Here is a 12,500-nt window from a genome sequence, read left to right as displayed (position 1 = left end):
GAGCAACATTTCTGAAGCTCGGCACGAGCAACCACGCACGTGTCTTATATCTCCGTAAGTAAGTGTCTGACGGTCTTGGACGCCTTTAGCAAAAAGTTGCGCCCTATCGAATGGAACATTTCACTAGAACACCACGAAACGATCCGACCACTCCTTCGACCTGTTTTGGGGTTTTGCAGTTTTCCATGGGGTATTTTGTATGGGGAAAACCGACCCATGCCCGTATCTCCGTACCTAAGCGTCTGACGGTCTTGGACCCCTTTAGGTAAAAGTTGCATTCCGTCGAGCTGAACATTTCACTAGAACATCGCGAAACGATCCGACGACTCCTTCTGGGAGTTTTTGGGGTCCGAAGGTTTTCTGGGACTTAGTCTCTGGAGCAACATTTTTGAAGCTCGGCACGAGCAACCACGCACGTGTCTTATATCTCCGTAAGTAAGTGTCTGACGGTCTTGGACGCCTTTAGCAAAAAGTTGCGCCCTATCGAATGGAACATTTCACTAGAACACCACGAAACGATCCGACCACTGCTTCGACCTGTTTTTGGGTTTTGCAGTTTTCCATGGGGTATTTTGTATGGGGAAAACCGACCCATGCCCGTATCTCCGTACCTAAGCGTCTGACGGTCTTGGACCCCTTTAGGTAAAAGTTGCATTTCGTCGAGCTGAACATTTCACTAGAACATCGCGAAACGATCCGACGACTCCTTCTGGGAGTTTTTGGGGTCGGAAGGTTTTCTGGGACTTAGTCTCTGGAGCAACATTTCTGAAGCTCGGCACGAGCAACCACGCACGTGTCTTATATCTCCGTAAGTAAGTGTCTGACGGTCTTGGACGCCTTTAGCAAAAAGTTGCGCCCTATCGAATGGAACATTTCACTACAACACCACGAAACGATCCGACCACTCCTTCGACCTGTTTTTGGGTTTTGCAGTTTTCCATGGGGTATTTTGTATGGGGAAAACCAACCCATGCCCGTATCTCCGTACCTAAGCGTCTGACGGTCTTGGACTCCTTGAGGTAAAAGTTGCATTCCGTCGAGCTGAACATTTCACTAGAACATCGCGAAACGGTCCAACGACTCCTTCTGGGAGTTTTTGGGGTCGGAAGGTTTTCTGGGACTTAGTCTCTGGAGCAACATTTCTGAAGCTCGGCACGAGCAACCACGCACGTGTCTTATATCTCCGTAAGTAAGTGTCTGACGGTCTTGGACACCTTTAGCAAAAAGTTGCGCCCTATCGAATGGAACATTTCACTAGAACACCTCGAAACGATCCGACCACTCCTTCGACCTGTTTTTGGGTTTTGCAGTTTTCCATGGGGTATTTTGTATGGGGAAAACCGACCCATGCCCGTATCTCCGTACCTAAGCGTCTGACGGTCTTAAACCCCTTGAGGTAAAAGTTGCATTCCGTCGAGCTGAACATTTCACTAGAACATCGCGAAACGATCCGAGGCCTCCTTCTGGGAGTTTTTGGGGTCGGAAGGTTTTCTGGGACTTAGTCTCTGGAGCAACATTTCTGAAGCTCGGCACGAGCAACCACGCACGTGTCTTATATCTCCGTAAGTAAGTGTCTGACGGTCTTGGACATATTTAGCAAAAAGTTGCGCCCTATCGAATGGAACATTTCACTAGAACATCACGAAACGATCCGACCACTCCTTCGACCTGTTTTTGGGTTTTGCAGTTTTCCATGGGGTATTTTGTATGGGGAAAACCGACCCATGCCCGTATCTCCGTACCTAAGCGTCTGACGGTCTTGGACCTCTTTAGGTAAAAGTTGCATTCCGTCGAGCTGAACATTTCACTAGAACATCGCGAAACGGTCCAACGACTCCTTCTGGGAGTTTTTGGGGTCCGAAGGTTTTCTGGGACTTAGTCTCTGGAGCAACATTTCTGAAGCTCGGCACGGGCAACCACGCACGTGTCTTATATCTCCGTAAGTAAGGGTCTGACGGTCTTGGACACCTTTAGCAAAAAGTTGCGCCCTATCGAATGGAACATTTCACTAGAACATCACGAAACGATCCGACCACTCCTTCGACCTGTTTTTGGGTTTTGCAGTTTTCCATGGGGTATTTTGTATGGGGAAAACCGACCCATGCCCGTATCTCCGTACCTAAGCGTCTGACGGTCTTGGACTCCTTGAGGTAAAAGTTGCATTCCGTCGAGCTGAACATTTCACTAGAACATCGCGAAACGGTCCGACGACTCCTTCTGGGAGTTTTTGGGGTCGGAAGGTTTTCTGGGACTTAGTCTCTGGAGCAACATTTCTGAAGCTCGGCACGAGCAACCACGCACGTGTCTTATATCTCCGTAAGTAAGTGTCTGACGGTCTTGGACACCTTTAGCAAAAAGTTGCGCCCTATCGAATGGAACATTTCACTAGAACACCACGAAACGATTCGACCACTCCTTCGACCTGTTTTGGGGTTTTGCAGTTTTCCATGGGGTATTTTGTATGGGGAAAACCGAGCCATGCCCGTATCTCCGTACCTAAGCGTCTGACGGTCTTGGACCCCTTTAGGTAAAAGTTGCATTCCGTCGAGCTGAACATTTCACTAGAACATCGCGAAACGATCCGACGACTCCTTCTGGGAGTTTTTGGGGTCCGAAGGTTTTCTGGGACTTAGTCTCTGGAGCAACATTTCTGAAGCTCGGCACGAGCAACCACGCACGTGTCTTATATCTCCGTAAGTAAGGGTCTGACGGTCTTGGACACCTTTAGCAAAAAGTTGCGCCCTATCGAATGGAACATTTCACTAGAACACCACGAAACGATCCGACCACTCCTTCGACCTGTTTTGGGGTTTTGCAGTTTTCCATGGGGTATTTTGTATGGGGAAAACCGACCCATGCCCGTATCTCCGTACCTAAGCGTCTGACGGTCTTGGACCCCTTTAGGTAAAAGTTGCATTTCGTCGAGCTGAACATTTCACTAGAACATCGCGAAACGATCCGACGCCTCCTTCTGGGAGTTTTTGGGGTCGGAAGGTTTTCTGGGACTTAGTCTCTGGAGCAACATTTCTGAAGCTCGGCACGGGCAACCACGCACGTGTCTTATATCTCCGTAAGTAAGGGTCTGACGGTCTTGGACACCTTTAGCAAAAAGTTGCGCCCTATCGAATGGAACATTTCACTAGAACACCACGAAACGATCCGACCACTCCTTCGACCTGTTTTGGGGTTTTGCAGTTTTCCATGGGGTATTTTGTATGGGGAAAACCGACCCATGCCCGTATCTCCGTACCTAAGCGTCTGACGGTCTTGGACCCCTTTAGGTAAAAGTTGCATTTCGTCGAGCTGAACATTTCACTAGAACATCGCGAAACGATCCGAGGCCTCCTTCTGGGAGTTTTTGGGGTCGGAAGGTTTTCTGGGACTTGGTCTCTGGAGCAACAATTCTGAAGCTCGGCACGGGCAACCACGCACGTGTCTTATATCTCCGTAAGTAAGGGTCTGACGGTCTTGGACACCTTTAGCAAAAAGTTGCGTATAACCATCCTCGTCAATACTCTCGAACACTGTAACTCGATCCGACCACTCCTTGGTACACTTTTGTGGGTTGCCAGTTTCGGTTGGGACTTAGTCTCTGGAGACCAAATTCTGAAGCTCAGCGTGGGTACCGGTTTTTCGTGCACGTCAGAGGGCCTCGACCACCCCGAGAACCCGACCTTCAGGATTTTGGCCATTTTTGGGGGTGCACAAAAGTGTTCGTAATCAACCTCGGATTGTACTTTTCATCATCTAGGGGCACCGTAGGGACCGAAAAAAGTGGTTTCGCATGATAGTCCACCTCGACCCATGTCGACCCTTGCGCGACCCCGACCTTCAGGATTTTGCTCTACGGAAGGGGGTGCACAAAAGTGTTCGTAATCAACCTCGGATTGTACTTTTCATCATCTAGGGGCACCGTAGGGACCGAAAAAAGTGGTTTCGCATGATAGTCCACCTCGACCCATGTCGACCCTTGCGCGACCCCGACCTTCAGGATTTTGCTCTACGGAAGGGGGTCTACTTGTGCGCAACCCCGACCTTCAGGATTTTGCTCTACGGAAGGGGGTGCACAAAAGTGTTCGTAATCAACCTCGGATTGTACTTTTCATCATCTAGGGGCACCGTAGGGACCGAAAAAAGTGGTTTCGCATGATAGTCCACCTCGACCCATGTCGACCCTTGCGCGACCCCGACCTTCAGGATTTTGCTCTACGGAAGGGGGTGCACACTTGTGCGACCCCGACCTTCAGGATTTTGCTCTACGGAAGGGGGTGCACAAAAGTGTTCGTAATCAACCTCGGATTGTACTTTTCATCATCTAGGGGCACCGTAGGGACCGAAAAAAGTGGTTTCGCATGATAGTCCACCTCGACCCATGTCGACCCTTGCGCGACCCCGACCTTCAGGATTTTGCTCTACGGAAGGGGGTCTACTTGTGCGCAACCCCGACCTTCAGGATTTTGCTCTACGGAAGGGGGTGCACAAAAGTGTTCGTAATCAACCTCGGATTGTACTTTTCATCATCTAGGGGCACCGTAGGGACCGAAAAAAGTGGTTTCGCATGATAGTCCACCTCGACCCATGTCGACCCTTGCGCGACCCCGACCTTCAGGATTTTGCTCTACGGAAGGGGTCCTCTCTGTACAAGGTTTAGGGGTACATTTTCACCCAAAAACCACTATCGCTCAACCGAAACAACTCCTCGACATGTGTCTTCTCTGTGAATTTGGCCCCGATCTGACGAGTAGTTTTCGAGATATGCCCCTCTGAAGGTACATATTGGGACTTAGCCGATTTTCACCCATTGCGGTGTCTATGGGGTGTTGGGAATCGCTCTACCGACCAGCCGGTTGGAGATATCGATTCCCGGTCTTCGGCGCGTTTGCTCAACTCCGTAATGCCTACTTTTCGTCCATACACACAACACCTCGCAGAGTTCTCCTTCTGCCAGATATAGCGCGTGCCCCTTTGTTCGTGCACCATTTTGCCCGTTTTTCGCACATTGCCTCGAAACCATGCGTTCGACGGTTTTGCGTCCCAAGCACCGATGTTAGAACACCACCGTGGCTAACTTTCGTCCATATACGCCAACTCCGTGCAATGCCTCCATCACCCTGTTTTTGGGTGAAAACCCATTTCTGGGACTTAGCCGATTTTCACCCATTGCGGTGTCTATGGGGTGTTGGGAATCGCTCTACCGACCAGCCGGTTGGAGATATCGATTCCCGGTCTTCGGCGCGTTTGCTCAACTCTGTAATGCCTACTTTTCGTCCATACACACAACACCTCGCAGAGTTCTCCTTCTGCCAGATATAGCGCGTGCCCCTTTGTTCGTGCACCGTTTTGGCCCGTTTTTCGCACATCGATTCGAAACCATGCGTCCGACGGTTTTGCGTTCCAAGTACCGATGTTAGAACACCACCGTGGCTAACTTTCGTCCATATACGCCAAACTTCTCAGACACCTCCATCCGAGAGTATTTCGTGTTTTCCCATATATTGCATACTTCCAGGGGTTTTCTTCCGTACAACTTTCAATGTTCTGTAAAACACCCGCGCATCGTCCGATTGGACTGAAACTGCTCCGGCGCGCTCTCTGCCGTGCTACAACTCTGCGCAAACCATCAAAACCTCGATGCCTGCGTGCGCACCTAGCCATCTGAACTCCGTACACTCTGGCTTAACAGGCCTCTTAGCCCGTTACAACATGGCTAACCCACTGGTAACCGGTAACCGTCACTCGTCCAATGTGGTCCATCACCCGTGCAAGCTGTTTCGCGTGCTTGCGCTTGCTCCGTGAGCAATCCCGCGTGCATTCGGTTGTCTTCCAACAGCGTGTTCGTCTCGCAACAATCTCCTCCGTGTGTACGCCTGGTGCTATGCAACGAGTTGAAATTTTTCGGGAAGTCAAGTTTTGGGACTTGTACTTTTTTTCAACAACAAATGCAGCTTTTCGCACACCATAGCAACTCGGGCTTCGACTTTCGGGACTTGGTGCTTTTCGCGGATCAAGCCCAATGGACTTGACCCGCTAAAGCTCACCTCCTCTCTATCGCTCCATTCGGGTAGCTATGGTGCACCCCAGCCAGTAGCGCACATGCACCCCATGTCTGGGGCACAAGCACACCACCCACTAGGACACCCTTTCCCGGTGGGTGCAAGTCACTCTACTCCGAGCCCTGGGACACCTTCCCAGGGTGTTTTCCATGTACCACTAACCCTTGGTTGGACACCTCTTGGCTACTTGACCCCTTTCCCGGTGGGTGCAAGTCACCGTGCGGAACCTTTCGGCCGCTCTCCCTAGGACTGTGTTGCAGGCAAGCACAGTGGTTCCGCGACCTAGAGACAGCGGCATCCCTTGTTACTACTACTCCGAGCCCTGGGACACCTTCCCAGGGTGTTTTCCAAGTACCACTAGCCTCTGGTTGACCATCGGTGGAGGTAGGTGATTTACCCCAAAACCACCCTAGGTCACCGTTCCGACCGCCCAGCTACCGTTAAAACGCCTCCGGACACCAGGACACACCTTCCCGGTACCAGAACCAGTCGTAGTTGCCGTCACCCAAATTTCATACAACCGTCACCCACGGGCCGAAACACCTTGCCACTACATGAGTCTAGTATTAGGTCCTAGGGTCTCTTTTCGACAACTCCCGACCTCCCTGATATCGAATCGTCAGTTTACATGAGGAGGCTAAACTTTCTATGACGACTCAGTACAACCATACCTCCCTATAATAGTGAAATGTCAAATTCTAGGGCTTTTTGGCCATGGAAAATTCTGAAGCTCGGCACGAGCAAACATGACCCATGCTTGTATCTCCGAAACTATGAGTCTGACAGTTTTGCACCCTTCAGCGGAAAGTTGTGTTTCGTTAAGCCTAAAAAGTCAGTAGAACACCACGAAACGATCCGACCACTCCTTGGACCTGTTTTGGGGTTTTGCAGTTTTCCATGGGGTATTTTGTATGGGGAAAACCGACCCATGCCCGTATCTCCGTACCTAAGCGTCTGACGGTCTTGGACCCCTTAAGGTAAAAGTTGCATTCCGTCGAGCTGAACATTTCACTAGAACATCGCGAAACGATCCGACGACTCCTTCTGGGAGTTTTTGGGGTCGGAAGGTTTTCTGGGACTTAGTCTCTGGAGCAACATTTCTGAAGCTCGGCACGAGCAACCACGCACGTGTCTTATATCTCCGTAAGTAAGGGTCTGACGGTCTTGGACACCTTTAGCAAAAAGTTGCGTATAACCATCCTCGTCAATACTCTCGAACACTGTAACTCGATCCGACCACTCCTTGGTACACTTTTGTGGGTTACCAGTTTCGGTTGGGACTTAGTCTCTGGAGACCAAATTCTGAAGCTCGGCGTGGGTACCGGTTTTTCGTGCACGTCAGAGGGCCTCGACCGCCCCGAGAACCCGACCTTCAGGATTTTGGCCATTTTTGGGGGTGCACAAAAGTGTTCGTAATCAACCTCGGATTGTACTTTTCATCATCTAGGGGCACCGTAGGGACCGAAAAAAGTGGTTTCGCATGATAGTCCACCTCGACCCATGTCGACCCTTGCGCGACCCCGACCTTCAGGATTTTGCTCTACGGAAGGGGGTCGACTTGTGCGCAACCCCGACCTTCAGGATTTTGCTCTACGGAAGGGGGTGCACAAAAGTGTTCGTAATCAACCTCGGATTGTACTTTTCATCATCTAGGGGCACCGTAGGGACCGAAAAAAGTGGTTTCGCATGATAGTCCACCTCGACCCATGTCGACCCTTGCGCGACCCCGACCTTCAGGATTTTGCTCTACGGAAGGGGTCTACTTGTGCGCAACCCCGACCTTCAGGATTTTGCTCTACGGAAGGGGGTGCACAAAAGTGTTCGTAATCAACCTCGGATTGTACTTTTCATCATCTAGGGGCACCGTAGGGACCGAAAAAAGTGGTTTCGCATGATAGTCCACCTCGACCCATGTCGACCCTTGCGCGTCCCCGACCTTCAGGATTTTGCTCTACGGAAGGGGGTCTACTTGTGCGCAACCCCGACCTTCAGGATTTTGCTCTACGGAAGGGGGTGCACAAAAGTGTTCGTAATCAACCTCGGATTGTACTTTTCATCATCTAGGGGCACCGTAGGGACCGAAAAAAGTGGTTTCGCATGATAGTCCACCTCGACCCATGTCGACCCTTGCGCAACCCCGACCTTCAGGATTTTGCTCTACGGAAGGGGTCTGCCCTTGCGCAACCACGACCTTCAGGATTTTGCTCTACGGAAGGGGGTGCACAAAAGTGTTCGTAATCAACCTCGGATTGTACTTTTCATCATCTAGGGGCACCGTAGGGACCGAAAAAAGTGGTTTCGCATGATAGTCCACCTCGACCCATGTCGACCCTTGCGCGACCCCGACCTTCAGGATTTTGCTCTACGAAAGGGGTCTACTTGTGCGCAACCCCGACCTTCAGGATTTTGCTCTACGGAAGGGGGTGCACAAAAGTGTTCGTAATCAACCTCGGATTGTACTTTTCATCATCTAGGGGCACCGTAGGGACCGAAAAAAGTGGTTTCGCATGATAGTCCACCTCGACCCATGTCGACCCTTGCGCGACCCCGACCTTCAGGATTTTGCTCTACGGAAGGGGGTCTACTTGTGCGCAACCCCGACCTTCAGGATTTTGCTCTACGGAAGGGGGTGCACAAAAGTGTTCGTAATCAACCTCGGATTGTACTTTTCATCATCTAGGGGCACCGTAGGGACCGAAAAAAGTGGTTTCGCATGATAGTCCACCTCGACCCATGTCGACCCTTGCGCGACCCCGACCTTCAGGATTTTGCTCTACGGAAGGGGGTGCATACTTGTGCGACCCCGACCTTCAGGATTTTGCTCTACGGAAGGGGGTGCACAAAAGTGTTCGTAATCAACCTCGGATTGTACTTTTCATCATCTAGGGGCACCGTAGGGACCGAAAAAAGTGGTTTCGCATGATAGTCCACCTCGACCCATGTCGACCCTTGCGCGACCCCGACCTTCAGGATTTTGCTCTACGGAAGGGGGTCTACTTGTGCGCAACCCCGACCTTCAGGATTTTGCTCTACGGAAGGGGGTGCACAAAAGTGTTCGTAATCAACCTCGGATTGTACTTTTCATCATCTAGGGGCACCGTAGGGACCGAAAAAAGTGGTTTCGCATGATAGTCCACCTCGACCCATGTCGACCCTTGCGCGACCCCGACCTTCAGGATTTTGCTCTACGGAAGGGGGTCTACTTGTGCGCAACCCCAACCTTCAGGATTTTGCTCTACGGAAGGGGGTGCACAAAAGTGTTCGTAATCAACCTCGGATTGTACTTTTCATCATCTAGGGGCACCGTAGGGACCGAAAAAAGTGGTTTCGCATGATAGTCCACCTCGACCCATGTCGACCCTTGCGCGACCCCGACCTTCAGGATTTTGCTCTACGGAAGGGGGTCTACTTGTGCGCAACCCCAACCTTCAGGATTTTGCTCTACGGAAGGGGGTGCACAAAAGTGTTCGTAATCAACCTCGGATTGTACTTTTCATCATCTAGGGGCACCGTAGGGACCGAAAAAAGTGGTTTCGCATGATAGTCCACCTCGACCCATGTCGACCCTTGCGCGACCCCGACCTTCAGGATTTTGCTCTACGGAAGGGGGTCTACTTGTGCGCAACCCCGACCTTCAGGATTTTGCTCTACGGAAGGGGGTGCACAAAAGTGTTCGTAATCAACCTCGGATTGTACTTTTCATCATCTAGGGGCACCGTAGGGACCGAAAAAAGTGGTTTCGCATGATAGTCCACCTCGACCCATGTCGACCCTTGCGCGACCCCGACCTTCAGGATTTTGCTCTACGGAAGGGGTCTGCCCTTGCGCAACCACGACCTTCAGGATTTTGCTCTACGGAAGGGGGTGCACAAAAGTGTTCGTAATCAACCTCGGATTGTACTTTTCATCATCTAGGGGCACCGTAGGGACCGAAAAAAGTGGTTTCGCATGATAGTCCACCTCGACCCATGTCGACCCTTGCGCGACCCCGACCTTCAGGATTTTGCTCTACGGAAGGGGGTGCACACTTGTGCGACCCCGACCTTCAGGATTTTGCTCTACGGAAGGGGGTGCACAAAAGTGTTCGTAATCAACCTCGGATTGTACTTTTCATCATCTAGGGGCACCGTAGGGACCGAAAAAAGTGGTTTCGCATGATAGTCCACCTCGACCCATGTCGACCCTTGCGCGACCCCGACCTTCAGGATTTTGCTCTACGGAAGGGGTCCTCTCTGTGCAAGGTTTAGGGGTACATTTTCACCCAAAAACCACTATCGCTCATCCGAAACAACTCCTCGACATGTGTCTTCTCTGTGAATTTGGCCCCGATCTGACGAGTAGTTTTCGAGATATGCCCCTCTGAAGGTACATATTGGGACTTAGCCGATTTTCACCCATTGCGGTGTCTATGGGGTGTTGGGAATCGCTCTACCGACCAGCCGGTTGGAGATATCGATTCCCGGTCTTCGGCGCGTTTGCTCAACTCCGTAATGCCTACTTTTCGTCCATACACACAACACCTCGCAGAGCTCTCCTTCTGCCAGATATAGCGCGTGCCCCTTTGTTCGTGCACCATTTTGGCCCGTTTTTCGCAAATTGCCTCGAAACCATGCGTCCGACGGTTTTGCGTCCCAAGTACCGATGTTAGAACACCACCGTGGCTAACTTTCGTCCATTTACGCCAACTCCGTGCAATGTCTCCATCACCCTGTTTTTGGGAGAAAACCCATTTCTTGGACTTAGCAGATTTTCACCCATTGCGGTGTCTATGGGGTGTTGGGAATCGCTCTACCGACCAGCCGGTTGGAGATATTGATTCCCGGTCTTCGGCGCGTTTGCTCAACTCCGTAATGCCTACTTTTCGTCCATACACACAACACCTCGCAGAGTTCTCCTTCTGCCAGATATAGCGCGTGCCCCTTTGTTTGTGCACCATTTTGGCCCGTTTTTCGCAAATTGCCTCGAAACCATGCGTCCGACGGTTTTGCGTCCCAAGTACCGATGTTAGAACACCACCGTGGCTAACTTTCGTCCATTTACGCCAACTCCGTGCAATGTCTCCATCACCCTGTTTTTGGGAGAAAACCCATTTCTTGGACTTAGCAGATTTTCACCCATTGCGGTGTCTATGGGGTGTTGGGAATCGCTCTACCGACCAGCCGGTTGGAGATATTGATTCCCGGTCTTCGGCGCGTTTGCTCAACTCCGTAATGCCTACTTTTCGTCCATACACACAACACCTCGCAGAGTTCTCCTTCTGCCAGATATAGCGCGTGCCCCTTTGCTCGTGCACCGTTTTGGCCCGTTTTTCGCACATTGCCTCGAAACCATGCGTGCGACGGTTTTGCGTCCCAAGTACCGATGTTAGAACACCACCGTGGCTAACTTTCGTCCATATACGCCAAACTTCTCAGACACCTCCATCCGAGAGTATTTCGTGTTTTCCCATATATTGCATACTGCCAGGGGTTTTCTTCCATACAACTTTCAATGTTCTGTAAAACACCCGCGCATCGTCCGATTGGACTGAAACTGCTCCGGCGCGCTCTCTGCCGTGCTACAACTCTGCGCAAACCATCAAAACCTCGATGCCTGCGTGCGAACCTAGCCATCTGAACTCCGTACACTCTGGCTTAACAGGCCTCTTAGCCCGTTACAACATGGCTAACCCACTGGTAACCGGTAACCGTCACTCGTCCAATGTGGTCCATCACCCGTGCAAGCTGTCTCGCGTGCTTGCGCTTGCTCCGTGAGCAATCCCGCGTGCATTCGGTTGTCTTCCAACAGCGTGTTCGTCTCGCAACAATCTCCTCCGTGTGTACGCCTGGTGCTATGCAACTAGTTGAAATTTTTCGGGAAGTCAAGTTTTGGGACTTGTACTTTTTTTCAACATTAAATGCAGCTTTTCGCACACCATAGCAACTCGGGCTTCGACTTTCGGGACTTAGTGCTTTTCGCGGATCAAGCCCAATGGACTTGACCCGCTAAAGCTCACCTCCTCTCTATCGCTCCATTCGGGTAGCTATGGTGCACCCCAGCCAGTAGCGCACATGCACCCCATGTCTGAGGCACAAGCACACCACCCACTAGGACACACCACAGCAGCACACCCTTCTGCACATAGCACCACGTATGTGCAGCGTCGCCTTACCCAAGCGACTTGCCCCACCTTGCAGGAGCAAGCTCCCACAGGTGGCGCGCAGCCGGTGTGTGACTCCCGCACACTCCCGACTAGGTGGTACCATCATCACCATGGCACGCACCCAGGCACCTGCACCTGCTGCAGGTACCTTACGCACACGCGTGATGACCCCCGCGTGTGGAGGGCCACCATCGCATCTCGCCACGTCGTGTGGCAAACCACCAAGCATGGGTAGAGTGAGAGGATCGAAGCGTACGCCTCTCTGCAACTCGCGTCTCCCAGCCTGAAGTCCCGTCGTTTGCGGG

General features: G+C 51.5%; 1 non-coding gene across 1 annotated transcript in view; it reads right to left on the bottom strand.

Moving 5' to 3' along the window:
- Positions 1-12,407: 12,407 nt before the first annotated feature.
- The window catches only part of LOC128729561 (large subunit ribosomal RNA), a 4,183-nt gene continuing 4,090 nt past the window's right edge, over positions 12,408-12,500 (bottom strand). The window contains exon 1 of the ribosomal RNA XR_008411225.1: positions 12,408-12,500. This exon is cut by the window's right edge and continues 4,090 nt beyond it. This is a non-coding gene — a ribosomal RNA (large subunit ribosomal RNA).

The sequence above is a fragment of the Anopheles nili genome (assembly GCF_943737925.1).
Source record: "Anopheles nili chromosome X unlocalized genomic scaffold, idAnoNiliSN_F5_01 X_unloc_2, whole genome shotgun sequence".
NCBI lineage: Eukaryota > Metazoa > Arthropoda > Insecta > Diptera > Culicidae > Anopheles > Anopheles nili.
This window is presented reverse-complemented; position numbering and strand designations above follow the sequence as displayed.